General features: G+C 44.1%; 1 long non-coding RNA gene across 1 annotated transcript in view; it reads left to right on the plus strand.

Annotated features, from left to right (window-relative positions):
• Nucleotides 1–315: 315 nt before the first annotated feature.
• The window catches only part of LOC131502719 (uncharacterized), a 55562-nt gene continuing 40346 nt past the window's right edge, over nt 316–15531 (plus strand). Inside the window, exon 1 of the long non-coding RNA XR_009257133.1 lies at nt 316–514. This is a non-coding gene — a long non-coding RNA (uncharacterized LOC131502719). The remainder of the gene's footprint in view (nt 515–15531) is intronic.

The following is a 15531-nucleotide window of genomic DNA, read 5'->3' on the forward strand; positions in this document are numbered from 1 at the left end:
CAGCAGTTATAAGCATTTTCAAAACCTATTTAAGGATATGGGAACATGTTCACAGTATGATGTTTTATGAAGAACAGGTAAAAGTTACTGCGGAGAACTGTGCCTACGTATCTCTCTGCCTGGTGATCAAGGTATATGTGTGTACATCAGAATGTTAGCAATGGTTATCCCCATTTAGTGTTATTACAGGTGAAGTTAATTTTCTCCTTCGTGTTTTCCTGCATTTTCCAAATGTCATATAATTGCTATGGTCTGAGTGTCTGTGTCCCTCCAAAGCTCATACGCTGACACTCTAACCCCCACAGGTGACGGTATTAGAAGGCGGAGCTTTGGGAGGTGCTGAAGTCTCTAGGGTGAAGCCCTCATGAATGGGATTAGTGCCTTACAAAAGGGCCTTCGCAGAGCCCCCTCCCCTTCCTGCCGTGTCAGGATCCGATCAGATGCCTGCCACCTGGAAGAAGGCCTTCGCTGACCGTGCTGGCGCCTTGATCTCGAACTCCCAGTCTCCAGAACGGTAAGAGATAAATTTCTGTTGTTTACAAGCTACTCAGTCTGCAGTATTTTGTTATGGCAGCCCGACTGAATGGACTAAGACAGTAATGGACAGTAAAATCACCAATTTTACAGTCAGGATAAAAAGGTTACATTTTGAAAGGAGAAAGCAATTAACGGTGTCCAAGACAGAGGGAAGTCTGGTTACATAAGACTGGAACACGTATATTCGATTTGGCACTTGGGTCATGATGTATCCTAGGCAAAACACTTTCAGTGGAGGCACAAGGAAGGCCGGTTTGAGAGCTTAAGGAGTAAAACGGAAGTGAAAACTCAAGAAAGCCAGTTTTTCTGTGCTTTCAAAGGAGCGGAAAGTGGAGTGAGATCAGCTGGATGGTATTTGAATAGGAGGCAGGTGTAAGGGCCTTTTAAAATGAAAAGGTCTTCAGGTGTTTATAGACTGAAGGGAGGATCCAATAAAGAGGTCGAGAAAGATGACTGACAGAGCAAGGTCAGGGCAGATACGGGAGATTGAGTTGGGCCACCGGCACGCGTTGGCCTTGAACTGGGAAGGGACATTGCAGACTTCTGGGGTGAGGGAAAGAAAGGAAAAACCAATGAATATAGATATGTTTACAGAGAAATTGAGTGAGACCTCCCTGATGACCTCAATTTTTTCACCGATGTAAAGGCAAGGTCATCTGCTGAGAATGAAATCAGCAGTTGTCGGGAGGAAGGACTTGGGGTAAGTATTGAAGTTCCGGGACAGTCGTGGGGAGCGGAAAGAGAGCTGACCAAGACTAAGGAAAGTGGCAGCAAGGTTGTACTGGGAGGCTCACCGCATTTGGACACGGTAAACGTGTGGGACCATGGCGTGTGACTACTTTTACATTTCTTGAACAGAGCGAAGCCAGCCGGTGGGAACAAAGTGGTGCGCAAAACGAACAGTAGGAAGTGGTGAGCAGCAGGCAGGAAGCTGAAAGTGGGGCGGTGTGTCAGCCATGACAAGATTCAGGGCCTGAGCTTCTGCATAGGGAGCTCAAGCAGTGGCAGGCCGTTGTGTGGGACAAGGCGTCTCCGTGAGTGTTCAGATCTAGATTCGGGCCAGGGACGAAGGCGGGGCGCCGGCCCTTGGGGTGAGGTGATGGATAACCAGGTGGCAAGTGGATTGGCCACAGTCGGCGGGGACTGAGGGCGGAGTGCCGAGGCCACTGTGCCAGGAGAACGAGATCCCGGGAGAGGATGACAAAATCCTGTCCAGAAGCAACCCTGATGAATGCATCCAAATGCCAGCTCACCGCTTGAATTGGTGGCTCGCTGTGTGGGAGGCCGGGCAGCCTCTGTGAACGTGGCTAAAGGGGAGGAGGCGGGGGCCTGAGGAAGGGTGACAGCGAAGGCCGGAAGAGAGCAAGTTTGCTACCCGAACAGCTTAAGATGGAGAGGAGTTTGTTAACGCCGGAGTGAGGTTTCAACAAGATCCATGGTTGAATGGGGCCAGTTGTTAGAGAAGTCAGTTTGTGAGTTCCAGCCCTGCATCAGGCTGTCTCCTGTCAGCGCAGATCCTCTGTCCCCCGAGTCTCTCTCTCCCCCTCCCCTTCTCTCTCTGCCCCTCCCCGCCTCAAAAAAATAAAAATATAAACAGGAAAACAAAGAAGTTAACCAAGGAATGTATAGGGGCCTTACATGCCCTCAATTTGTACCGAGTGGTTTGGGGGCCTTCGTTATAAAAAAAAAAATCTCTAGTATGTTCAATTATTGTATTTCTACTTTCTAAAAGCCATGAAATCTCCTAAATTTTGTGTTCCAAACTCACATTCATGTCACATTTATCGAATATGTAGTCGAGGAAGAAACTCTGATTTTTGAAGAGCTCTGCTTAGGTTGTTTTTTTTACTCCCTCCTGGAAGAAGATCTATATCTGGGTTCCCCCTCCCAGTTATTTAACTTGGAAAGAGACAGCCAATCTTAGAAAGAGATTTTTGGGGTTGCCTGAGTGGTTCATTTGGTCGAGCCGCTGACTCTTAATTATGGCTCAGGTCACGATGCCAGGGTCGTGGGTCCGCTTGGGGTTCTCTCTCTCCTATGCCCCTCTCCCCCGCTCGCTCTCAGTCTCGCTCTCTTTCTCAAATTAAAAAAAAAAAAAAAATAGCTTCCGTGTGGCCAATATCTAAACGCTAGTCTATCCCTCTGGTTGGAAAAGCCTCCGTTATGCATCGCTTTTTCCGGGCTTCCTTGGAGCTGCGGCCTGGACGTGTGACCTGGGCCTGACCTATGAGCTGTGCACACAGCAGACTCGGAATCGGTGACTCGGGGGACAAAGAGGCTGGGACAGAGGCATTTTGTTTTTCTGGCAGTAACGACCAGAAGAATGCGGTATTAGGAGAGGGTGGCAAGAGTCGACCGCTCACTGTGCCAGCTGTGACGGCTGGTATACAGCACGACTGAAGCATAGCTCTCCTGACGCCAGTGCCACGGGGTGGTTTTGACCGTGTTCCAGCCCGTGGGGCCCTCCTTGCTCCTCGCCTTTTCCTGAGCCCATTCCTCAAATCCTCCCCGTGATTTTGTGACCTACTACGTGGTCTTTCAGCCAATTCCTTTTCTCTTAAGTCTGCCAGAGTTGGTTTCTGGTGCTGGCAACCGTGAACCCTGGTGGCAACTCGGAGACAACTTACGCAAGCTGCTGAGTGTTCTGAACGTAAACTCACCCTGTGACCCAGCCATTCTCCTTGTAGGTTTAAAGCACCCAGAAATGCAAACATGGACTAGGATGTCCGGAGCAGCCTCGTAATCAAAGACAAAAACTGGAAACCACGCAAAAGAACATCAACATTTGTCCACTGTGGGGAAAATAAATACACAGATCGTGGCAAATGGTTCGAACACCATACAAAACAGTGACAGTGATGAACTGCGATTTCCACAATACAGATGTGTCTCAAACCAAATGCTGAGCGGAAGAAACCAGACAACGAAAAAAATACATGCCTGTTAGTTCCATTTATGTGAAAGGTAAAAACAAGCAAGATGATATTACAAGTGAGAGTAGTGTTGCTTCCGTAGAGGGGAAAGTAACTCGGAAGGGGCACAGCGTGAGGATTTCTGGGTCTCTGGTCACGTTCTGTTACTTGACCTGTACGATGATATTGTGGCCGTGCCTCGTTTTGGGTAATTCAGACATTGCTCTTAAGATCAGTGACCTTTTCTGTCTGTGGTTATCAACGGAAGTGCCTATGGAGCAAGGAGAACGGAGGCTGAGACGGATCAAATAAACTGCCCGACATCATATGAATGTTCGCTTAACCAGGGTGCCGGATGCCCACTCCCAAGCTCTTCGAATCGCCCCCCAACATTCTTGGCAGGAAGGCCTTACGAGCATCCTCGAGTGAAAACGTGAGGTTCGGAGGTTTGGGTACCTGGCCTGCGTCTTGAAGCTGGTCTGCAGGGGATGGAGCCATAATCTCTGTAGACTCGGTTTCGACGTGTTTTCAGTGCACGGCCTGGTTCTGAAAGTGGAGAGAGCGATCATACTGGCAGCATACAAACGGCACGTGTAAAGACTTGATCTGCTGCTGATGCGAAGTGGTATCCATGAGTCACTTACACGGCAGCAGCCAGGGTACAGATGAGCACGTATGGTATGCTACCATCGGCGTACAAGTTGCACATCTTTGTGCGTGTGTGCGCGCGCGTGTGTGTGCATTTGCGTATTTTCTCTGAAGTATTAAGTATTTCTGGAAGGATCGCCAAGAAACTGGTAACACTGATTGCTTCTGGGAAAGCGAGCAGGTTGGCGGAGGGACAGAGGTAGAAGAAAGAATTTTACTGCAGCCTCTATAAATCATGTAAGTTTTGAAGCATGGGAAATGTGTATTTTATTTATTTGTTTATTTAGGTGAGAGGGGGAGAGAGAGAGAGAGAAGGCACAAGCAGGGGAGAGGAGCAGAAGGAGAGAGAGAAAGAATCCTAAGCAGATTCTAAGCTCAGCACAGAGTCCGATACGGGGCCCAGTCCCACAACCCTGAGATCATGACCTGGGCTGAAATCAAGAGTTGGACACTCAACCGACTGAGCCACCCAGGCCCCCTGTATTGTGCGTTTTCAAATACATTTAAAAGTCTTCACTTGTCCTGCAACCAGGGGAATGTATGAGCAGTGCCTAGAGGTGGAGAATTCAGGATTTTTCAGGGACTCAGTTGATGTGTTCAATTTGGGGGAACACGGTTTTCCTTTGTGTTTCAGGCTCTTAATCTTGACAGTGACGTAAGATAGGTCTTAGCTCCTTCTTGGCACTTGTAGGAGGTCAGTGGCATGATAGGTGAGCATGGAAAGCTACAATTTTTTTTATGATGACCAGCACCTCGCCCGTGTGGCATAGCACTAGAACGTGACCCTCTCCTCCACCTGTTTCTCCCCTTTCCTAATTAATTGTATCCACTGATTTTCCATGTCTCGCCCCTCCTCATTCCAGAGCTCACAAACACCCGTTGCCCACAATTTGAAGAGCCTCTCCAATTGGAAGGTGTGCAGCCTTAGGCCTAGTATTTTGTGTGTGTGACCAAATATTAAAACATGTAGACAGTGGGCTATAGCGCCTCCCTATGTTGACCATGCAAAAGAATAAGTCGTGTGAAGCACAGGGATCCTTTCTTTGGAGAAATTCCTTAACAGAATTCGAAACATCATGAATGAATGGACCGAGTGAGATCAGGAGCCCTGCCCGTACACGTTCAGTATTTGGAAGGACCCTTGGCTTTGTTTTGTCCTGGCGGTTGGTCCCCAGGGCTACCAGAGAGGCAGAGTTAATCTCTCGACCACCCGTTTTACTATGGAACTCAAGGAACGGCATATACTTTGGAAAGCTCGGTATGCAGTGTTTCGATTTTTTAAGACCTCACGTAATAGCGCAATACATACGGAGGCGAACAGCACCGTCTACAAATTAACCGTCCTTACCTGAGCACGTGGGCATTAACCCGTTGTCACGTAACTCTGCGTCCTCATCGTGTCAGGCCTCCAGTGTACCCAGAGGATTCCCCACCTTGCAGATCTGTTCCTACCTCTCTTTTTGCATTCGCCAGTCCTTCAGGTAGCCACACAGCTTTACATGAGTACAGCATACGCACGTAAAAATACATTGGGAGAGAAATCAGTTACAGTCATCAGTAAGAGGTACATGAAGGTAATCTTTAACCGATGTTGAATGGGAACTGCAACGTTTCAAGGACATCAGAGCGACTGGCAAGCCTATGGTAATAGACGAAGCTTTTTGTGGGAAAACATGTCAAGATAGAACAGTCAAACCGGCAGAATTTTGAAACTGGACTACCTTAGCATTTTCAGCATTGCTTTGGCAGTTTATTTATTTATTTTTTTTAATTTTAACGTTTATTTGTTTTTGAGACAGAGAGAGACAGAGCATGAACGGGGGAGGGGCAGAGAGAGGGAGACACAGAATCTGAAACGGGCTCCAGGCTCCGAGCCGTCAGCACAGAGCCCGACGCGGGGCTCGAACTCACGGACCGCGAGATCGTGACCTGAGCCGAAGTCGGCCGCTTCACTGACTGAGCCACCCAGGCGCCCCAGCTTTGGCATTTTAAAGTAGGGCTCAGTGCCAGTGCCGGTAATCTCGGTTATTTGTTAATATCGGCACCTTGTCAGAAGTGAACTTTTTTTCTTTAAATGGTTTTAAAGATGTGTTGATTCGTTTCAGATTTTTTACTGAGGTGTGAGAGATACGTGGTAAGGCACACAAATCTCAAGTCTTCAACTCGAACTTCTGTGCATGGGTGCGCGCGTGTGTGGGAGATGGAAATACACACAATTCACAAAGTCAACTTTACAAAAACGAATCTTAGTTACTTTGCGAAGTAATAATTAATGGTAGTAACAAGGTGAAAAACACTTGTAGTTCTTCAAAGCCCCTTTATGTACATGATTTTCACCAAGGGTGGCAACCACCTGTGAGAAGGGTAAAGGGAACGTTATTCATGGGGTGAAATCGAATAAGGGACAGAAAGCCTAAATGAGCTTGTATGAAGATGTGTTTCTTCGTTTCAAAAGTGCTGATACATATCAATAATGAGATACTGACCTTGCAACGTACCGTTCTCCTTTGCCGTCTCAATTTATTTATTCCTCTTTGGAAACAATAGCGAATATCCTCTCTTGTGCTCACCCCCTAGTATTCACAAAATGAAATCAGTGCACAATGGATCTAAATATTTTGTTGAATTAAATCCAACCATCTCAAAATGAGCACAAGATTGAATATTCCCCAGTGGCTTGTGACATCAGCTGAGCGACATGAGTGAATTACAGGGCTATCTCTTACCCAATATGTCTTATTTAATTTTCGGATTCAGGCAGGCAAATTGACCATGTATACTTGCTTGTGTCAGTAGCTAATTTTAGATCACTATTCTAATTGGAAATGGCATGCCCCTTTAGCTTGTCATGTGAGAATTCACATTTTCTGATTAATGTGATTCATTTATATTAGATTTGACTCGACAGAATGGCAATGTGTAATATAGGAGGCAAGTATGGCAGGATTTCTCTCTCTCTCTCTCTCTCTCTCTCTCACTCAGTCACACTCCTTATAAATGATCCATTCAAAGCATCAGGCTGCAGTGTCTTCCGTTTAATGAGATAAATTTTGAACTCACACCTATTCTGATGTGACTTCCGTGGTATTTGCATACAAGTCAGGCAACCCTTATCAGAGGGGGCAATTTTATCCGTAGTCCCATATTTACATTCATTTATGGCAAATGGACAACCCACTGTGATAGATAGGTTGCTCTTTCGTTATTGTTGTTGTGTGTCTAAACTGCAGATTGGATAAAGCTGGACATTCCTGTTTCCGATGCAATTTAAGGACCGTGATAGGAATTGTGTAAGTAGTATCTGATGTTGGGATTAGTCTGGAAAAATTAACAACTGGTGAAATGAGACTCATAACTAAAAATAAAAGGAAATGTTTGAAAGACTAAAGGGAAGACATACCAGGTTAGGAATTCCTGCTACTAAAAGGAAAAAAAGACTTTATTTTAAACAATTTAGGAGTTTTATATACTCTGTGCCCTTCTTTTTATTATGTTGAAGTATGTTCACTCGAAACCTACTTTGTTGAGCCTTTTTGTTTGTCATGAGAGGATGTTCTACCTTGTCAAATGCTTTTTCTTCATCTATTAAATGATCCTGTGTTCATTCCCTTTCTTTTATTGATGTGATGTTTTATCACATTGATTGATGAGCAAATATTGAACCAGTCTTGCAACCCAGGAATAAATCCCCCTTGATCATAGTGAATGATTTTTTTTTTTAATGTGTTCTTAAATTTGGTTTGTTAGTATTTTCAGGAGGATTTTTTGCATCCATGTTCATCAGAGATCTTGGCCTGTAGTCCTCTTTTTTTCTGGTATCTTTATCTGGTTTTGGTATCAGGGTAATGCTGGCTGGCCTCATAGAATGAATTTGGAAGTTTTCCTTCCTCTCCTATTTTTTGGAATAGTTTGAGAATAGGTATTAACTCTTCTTTAAATGTTTGGTGGAATTCACCCGTGAAGCCATCTGGTCCTAGACTTTGGTTTGTTGGGAGTTTTTGATTACTAATTATTTTCTTGCTGGTCATCGGTCTGTTCAGATTTTCTACTTCTTCCTGTTTCAGTTGCGGGAGTCTGTATGTTTCTCAGAATATCTGCTAGGTTGTCCAATTTGTTGGCGTATAGCTTTTCATAATATTCTCTTACGATTGTAATTCTGTGGTGTTGGTTTTATTTCTCCTCTCTCATTTGTGTTCTCATTGAGCTCTGATATTTATTATTTCCTTACTTCTGCTGGTTTTAGGTTTTGTTTATTGTTCTTCTTAGCAATGATAGGTTGTTTATTTGAACTTTGTTTTCTTGCTTATTGAGGTAGACCTGTATTGCTGTAAACTTCCCTCTCAGAACTGCTTTTGCTGCATCCCCGAAGTTTTGGACCACTGTGTTTTCATTTTCATTTGTTTCCATGTACTTTTTATTTCTTCTTTTATCTCCTGGCTGATCCGTTTGTTGTATAAGCAGCATGTTATTTAACCTCCACGTGTTTGTGGCATTTCCAGAGTTATTCTTGTGGTTGACTTCCAGTTTCATAGTGTTGTGGTCAGAAAAGATGCTTGGTATGGTTATGATTTGAATCTTGTTGAAATTGTTGAGGCTTGTTTTGTGGGCTAACGTGTGATCTGTTCTGGGGAATGTTTTGTGTGCACTTGAAAAGAAGGTGTATTCTGCTCTTTTAAGATGGAATGTTCTGAATATATATATTAAGTCCAAGTTGTCCAGTGTATCATTCAAAGCCATTGTTTCCTTGTTGATTTCCTGCCTAGATGGTCTGCCCATTGATGATGTCAGTGGGTGTAAAAGTCTCCTACTATTACTGTATGATTATTGATTAGTTCTTTTGTGTTTGTTATCAATTGTTTTATGTATTTGAGTGCTTTCAAGTTGGGTGCATAAATACTTAGAATTATTATATCTTCTTGTTGGATTGTCCCCTTGAGTATGTTACAGTGACCTTCTTTGTCTCTTGTTATAGTCTTTGTTTTAAAGTCTTTCTTGTCTGATATTAAGTACTGCTACTCCAGTACTCTGCTACTCTGCACGATAGCTGTTTCTCCATCCCCTCAGTTTGAATCTGCGGGTGTCTTTAGGTCTAAAGTGAGTCTCTTGGGTTTGTGTGTGTGTGTGTGTGTGTGTGTGTGTGTGTTTGGTTCTTTCTTTCTTTTTTTTAATCTTTATTTTTTTGAGAGTGAGAAAGACAGAGTGTGAGCAGGGTAGGGGGAGAGAGAGAGGGAAACACAGAATCAGAAGCGGGCTCCGGGCCCTGAGCTCTCAGCACAGAGCCCTATTTGGGCTCAAACCCATGAACCGCGAGATCATGACCTGAGCTGAAGTCGGATGCTTAACTGACTGAGCCACCCAGGCGCCCCTAAAATGAATCTCTTGTAGGCAGCACATAGATGGGTCTTGATTTGTTTATCCATTCTGTCACCCTGTGTCATTTGATTGTAGCATTTAGGCCATTTACATTCAAAGTAGTATATGATAGATGTGTACTTAATGCCATTTTATTGTTTCTGAAGTTATTCTCTGATCTTTTCTTGTCTTTCTTTCTTTCTTTGATGGTTTGTTGGATTTCTTTAGTGATCTACTTGGATTTCTTTCTCTTCATCTTCTGAATATTTATTAGTGGTTTTTCAAATATGGTTACCGTTAGGTTTATATATAACTTCTGCATATAGCTGTCTATATTCAATTGATGGTTGTTAAAGTTTGAACCCATTCTTTCCTCTCTCCTTCCTACATTTTAGGTATATGTTATTATATTTTATATCCTTTTATTTTGTGAGTTCCTTCACAGATTTTTTACAGAAATACTCATTTTTACTGCTTTTGTGTTTCTCACCTTTATACTGTCACTTTTGGTCTCTTTACTCAGAGAGTCCCCTTTGATATTTCTTGCTCGTTTAGTAATCAAAAACGCCTTTAGTTTTTGTTTGCCCGGGAAACTCTACCCCTCCTTCTATTCTGAATAAAAGCCTTGTTGGATAGAGTATTCTTGGCTACAGATTTTTACCATTCAGCACTTTGAATATATCATGCCATTCCCTTCTGGCTTGCCAAGTTTCTGTTGAAAAATCTCTTGCTAGCGTTATGGATATTCCCTCATAAATTAATTACTTCTTTTGTCTTGCTGCTTTTAAGATTTTTTTCCTTTATCACTATATTTTACAATTTTAATTACAATATGTCTTCATGTGGGTCTGCTTTTGTTGATTTCGATGGGAGTTCTCTGTGCCCCCTGATCTGGATGTCTGTTTACTTTCCCAGATGAGGCAAGCTTTTAGCTATTATTTCCTCAAATAAGTTTTCTGCCCTCTTTTCTCTTATCTTTTTCTGGGACTCCTATAATATGAATGTTACTACATTTAATGGAGTCACTGAATATCCTAAGCCTATTCTTGTTTTGCATAATTCTTTGTTCTCTCTTTTGTTCAGCTTTATTGCTTTCCATTACTCTGTCTTCTAGGTCACTAATTCATTCCCCTGCTTCTTCCATCCGGCTGTTCATTCCATCAAGTGTGTTTCTCATTTCATTTATTGTGCCCTTTATCTCTGCTGTGTTGTTTCTTATCTCTGTGTTAAGGGCCCCTCTCATGTCTTCCCCCTCTTTTCTAAAGTCCAGTGAATGTCGTTATGATGATTGTTTTAAATTCTTCATCAGGCAGCTTACTTACATCTGTATTGCTTAGATTTCTGACCGTGGATTTGTCCTCTTCTTTCATTTGGGATACATTTCTCTGTCTCCTCATTTTTTTCTGCCTCTCTAGAGGTGTCTGTTTCTCTGTGTTAGGAAAGTCAGCTGTGTCTTCTGGTCTCGAAAGTAATGACTTTATGAAAAAGAGGCCCTGGAGTGCCCTGCAGTGCAATGTCACCTGTTCGCCAGAGCCTAGCACTTCAGGGCGGGGGGTATCCCATGTGTTTTGCTTATGCTCTGCTGTTACATCTGAGTCACTTTTCCTTTCAGTGCAATTGTATGTACTGCCTCTCTGCCCGTTGTGGGCTGTGTCTACTCTCGGTGGTCTTAGTGGGACCCAGGCAGGCCAGCTCTGAGGCAACGTGCACACTGGGGAACTTGGGAACAGGACAGTGATGTTAGCAAAATTTGCACCGGGTCGCTAGTCCTGTGCCAGATCCCCTGAAGCACTGAGGCTGTGCCTGGGTGCAGCTGGGGGCATGCGGCTGGGCACGGCCCTGGTGATGGCTGGGCGCAGTTGAGCCTGGCACGAGATGGTGCCTGGGCGTGCACGGCTGGACACCGGGCACGGTGGCAGCCGTGCACCTGGCGGCTGGGCACGGCACAGCAGTGAGGGCCCGGCGCCAGTCTTGGCTGGGCGGGGCATGCGTGGGGCTTTAACCAAATTGCCCTGAGCCCAGGTCAGGGGCTAACAGTCTTGAAGTGGGTGGGTCCTTAGGAGAACTCGTGGGTGTGGCACACCGCTAGCAGCTTAGGTCACAAGTGTCTGTGCGGTGCCACGGCCTGCAGGTGGATGCGTGCTGATGCTGAGGGGTAGGGGAGGAAAATGGCGCCTACCAGCTCCCTTGTATTCAAAGTGGCCTCCCAGCAGCCTCCGAAATCAGTATGAACCGGTCTGTTCCCCGTTTGCCCCAGCGTTGGGGATACATCGTCATTTTTATGTTGTGTCTCCATTCAGGCTGCTGTGTGTTTAAGGGGGACAGCACAGCTCTCACTCGCCTTCCGGACTCGCCCAGTGCCGAGTCAGCTGACTTTTAAAGCTCCAGGTTGTAAGCCCTGCCGCAATTCAGCCCTTCTGGTTTTTAAAACCAAACGTCACGGGGGTAAGCGTTCCCCGTGTGGCCTCCCTGGCGCGAGGGCCCATTTCTCTGCCCTTGCTGTGCTTGCAGCTCCCTCCCCCCTGGGGCGGCCTCCCTCCCCCTTTCTGACCTTTCTAACCTTTCAGATGCAGCTCCTTCTCTCTGCTTGGTTGTAGAGTTTGTTCGGCCAGTCTTCACGTTCCTCTCCAGTTTATGGACTTGGGTGTGCGTGATATCGAGCTGGAAACTAGGATGGGGTGAGCTCAGGTCCTCCTGTTCTGCCATCTTCCGAAGCCCCTTACAATCCAGGTCATGAACACATCCATCCCGCCACATACTTAGCCTTTTTTGTGTGTGATGAGAACACTCGAGATCTCCTCTCGGCACATGTCAAGTATATAATACGGTACTATTAACTGTAGTCGCCCGGCTGTACGTTACATTCTCAGAACTTAGACGTCTTACAACTACGAGTTTGTACCCGCTGAGCCACATCTCCCCACTTCCTCCACTCTGCCTCAAGTCCCTGGCAACCACCGTTCTGCCCTCTGCTTCTGTGAGTTTGTTTGTTTTCATATCCTAGCTATGGTGAACAATGCTGCAGTGAGTATGGGAATGCAGATACCTGTTTGCGATTGACTTTATTTCCTTCGCTCGTAGACACAGCAATGGAATTGCTGGACCATACGGTGTTTCCATTTGTGATTTCTGAGGAACCTCCATATTGGTTTGCACAGCGGTGGCACCACTTTGCATTCCCACTAACAGTACACGGGGGCTCCCTTTGCTCTACACCCTTGCCAGGGCTTGTTATTTCTTGTCTTTTTGGTGACGGTCATCCGAACGGGAGGGACATCCTATCTCCTTGTGATTTTGATTTGCATTTCCCTGATGATGAGTGCTGTCAAAAACCTTTTCATGTATTTTGGGGCCATTTATGTGTCTCCTTTGGAAAAATGTCTATTCTGAGATGCTTTACCTAAAAAGGATTGCGGGTCACTGGTGACAGTTGCCAGAGACAATTTCCTAAAAACATTTCTATTCCTCCTTGAGGTTATTCCTGCCCCATTCCCCTATGGAATCTGCTTTGGCAGGAAATGGGAATAAATATTTATAAACTTAGAATAAGGAAAATGAGGAATTGCTCATGTGTACGGATAATCTTCATGAAGTGGACCCAGAACTATTAAACATAGTGATACTTGCTTTGTGGCCAACACAAAACTCTCAGCCATGCACGCAGAGCCGTCACAGAGCCCGTAAATGGTAGAGCAAGGGCTTGAACTTAAGTCTTACGATTCTAAGTCTAATCTTTCCTTAAGACTCAGAATTCCAAAATGTACTGTAATTATCCATCGCACTTACGTACTAGTGACTTAAATTGGGAGTGCTAAATGAGAATTAGAACATAAATATCCTCTAATGTAGCTCGTTGTTTTTACACATCCAAATGGGTTTCATTACTCAGTATAAAATTGAGTATTGCCTTAAGCATTCTTCACAATTGGGTATTTCCAAGAAGGCAGATGATCACCGCATTGTGTCATGTCATTGGGTAGGAATTGATGTACTGTGAGACCACTGATGAGTGAAATTTTTCCAGATGTTTGTTCCACCAAACAAAGGAAGATTACGCACGGCGAATACATATATATATCTCACCATTCATTGTTTCCTCTGAGTGATAATTCTGCATCTCATATTTGCTGCTAGACTTAGGGACTCTCAATACTATTATACACTGTGTGGGGTGGGGCGTATGTGTTGACATGAACTAAGTGTTGATAGCTTACCCTGAGATTGGAAAATACTATCTTCCCTGTGTTCTGTGTAAGTTAGTGCCTGTCATCATATCTCATAGATACAAATGCAATAAAATACATTCATTTAGTTTGAATTATTATGGACAATTTAAGAGTAAAATAATGTCATCAGTTCATAGCACCGGCGTTGGTACCTGTACATCTAGTTTTAAATATAGTCTTTTTTTTTTTTTTTTACTGGAGTATAATTAACATACAATATTACATTAGTTTTCAGGTGTAGAGTCTTTTGCACAAGGTAGGTGTCATATGTTATCAAAACATCCATTGGGGCGCCTGGGTGGCTCAATCAGGTAAGCGTCTGATTTCAGCTCAGGTCATGATCTCACGGTTCGTGGGTTCGAGCCCCGCGTCGGGTTCTGTGCTGACAGCTCAGAGCCTGGACCCTGCTTTGGATTCTGTGTCTCCCTCTCTCTCTGCTCCTCCCCCGCTCACGCTCTGTCTCTCTCTCTCTCTCTCTCAAAAATAAATAGACATTAAAAAAATTTAAAACATCCATAATGAGGAAATCCAGAATGACGGCAAATATTCTAGAACTTAGAGTTCAACCCTTTCTCGCCATTCCTTTGCTATGGCCATAACCCACAACTTACTATATCAGCCTGAGACTTGTACAGTAGTTGCACGGCTAGCTTTCGTGAGTCTGGTCTTGAGCCAGCCAGTTTGCCTTGACTGTGGTTAATAGGAGTAATTTTTCTTAGGGGCTACTGTAATTCCGCTACTTTCTTGCTCAACACATGTCTTATCCCATAGAGTCTCAGTGCTTCTACTCTAACACCGGTTTTCCACAGCCATCATAATTGGACTCACAAGCTCACGTGTCTGTGTTTCATTCTTAGCAAACATGTCATTTTACATATGGGGAAACTGAGGCTCAGAGTAAGCAATAACCTGAAAATAATCACAACCAACCTGTATTTGTCTGGGTGTGATTCAGCTGAGTCGTCTGGCCTCAGTTAACCTTTCTAACATTATTCCTCCTTACTTTTCTACACATGTGGTTAGTACTGCTCATTCCTGTGTCCACATGATCTCCACACACGTAGAATGCTTCTACTTGTGTTCATCCTGGCCCCTTATTGGCATGTCCTTTCTCTTTCCTTTAGAGATTCGGGTTCCACCCGTCTTCCGGCGCACCGCAAGCCCTAGCTCCTCTGTCTTCATTGACCTCCCTCTCCTTTCACTCTCTATAGCATATTACCAAATTCCCAATATTAGCATACTGTCATCATTATTTTTTGGACATTAATCCATGTTTTATATGCCTTTGGTCTTTCTTGGCACAGTCAGAAGCCCATTGTAAATGATAATAAATGCTGGCTTGTTTAACTGCTATTTTGCTTTAAATGAGCCTTTCCTTTTTTAGCCTTTTCTCAATGAGAATAAAAAGGATTTGTTCAAAGACTGTAATTGAACTTTAGCCATCAGTCATTTTGCATTTTCGTTTTGTAATACAATAACGGTAATTCTTATTAGGTTAATTTTTTTCCATTCAACATAAAATAGTAAATGTAAAACATGGGAAATAACAAATTACTTTAGGGGGTATTCTGAATGCCATTTGGAGATTTCAGGCTGACCTGAATAAATAATTGGAAAATGCTGGTTCGGCCTGCATTTTTATGCTTTCAAAATGGTCTATGAAAGTGAAATACTTCATCATTTATGAAACGCAAACATAGATCATTTAGACCTGGAAAAACGTAGGAGGCAAAGTAAGATTAACCCCTTTAGTTCCTAACATCACATCACACTGTCTAAATGACATACGGACAGGGAAACAACTCTAATACGGCGCTGGCTAGCACGTGCACCCCAACTTGCTGCTTTTTGCTTTA

The sequence above is a fragment of the Neofelis nebulosa genome, chromosome X, assembly GCF_028018385.1.
Source record: "Neofelis nebulosa isolate mNeoNeb1 chromosome X, mNeoNeb1.pri, whole genome shotgun sequence".
NCBI classification, from domain to species: Eukaryota; Metazoa; Chordata; class Mammalia; order Carnivora; family Felidae; genus Neofelis; species Neofelis nebulosa.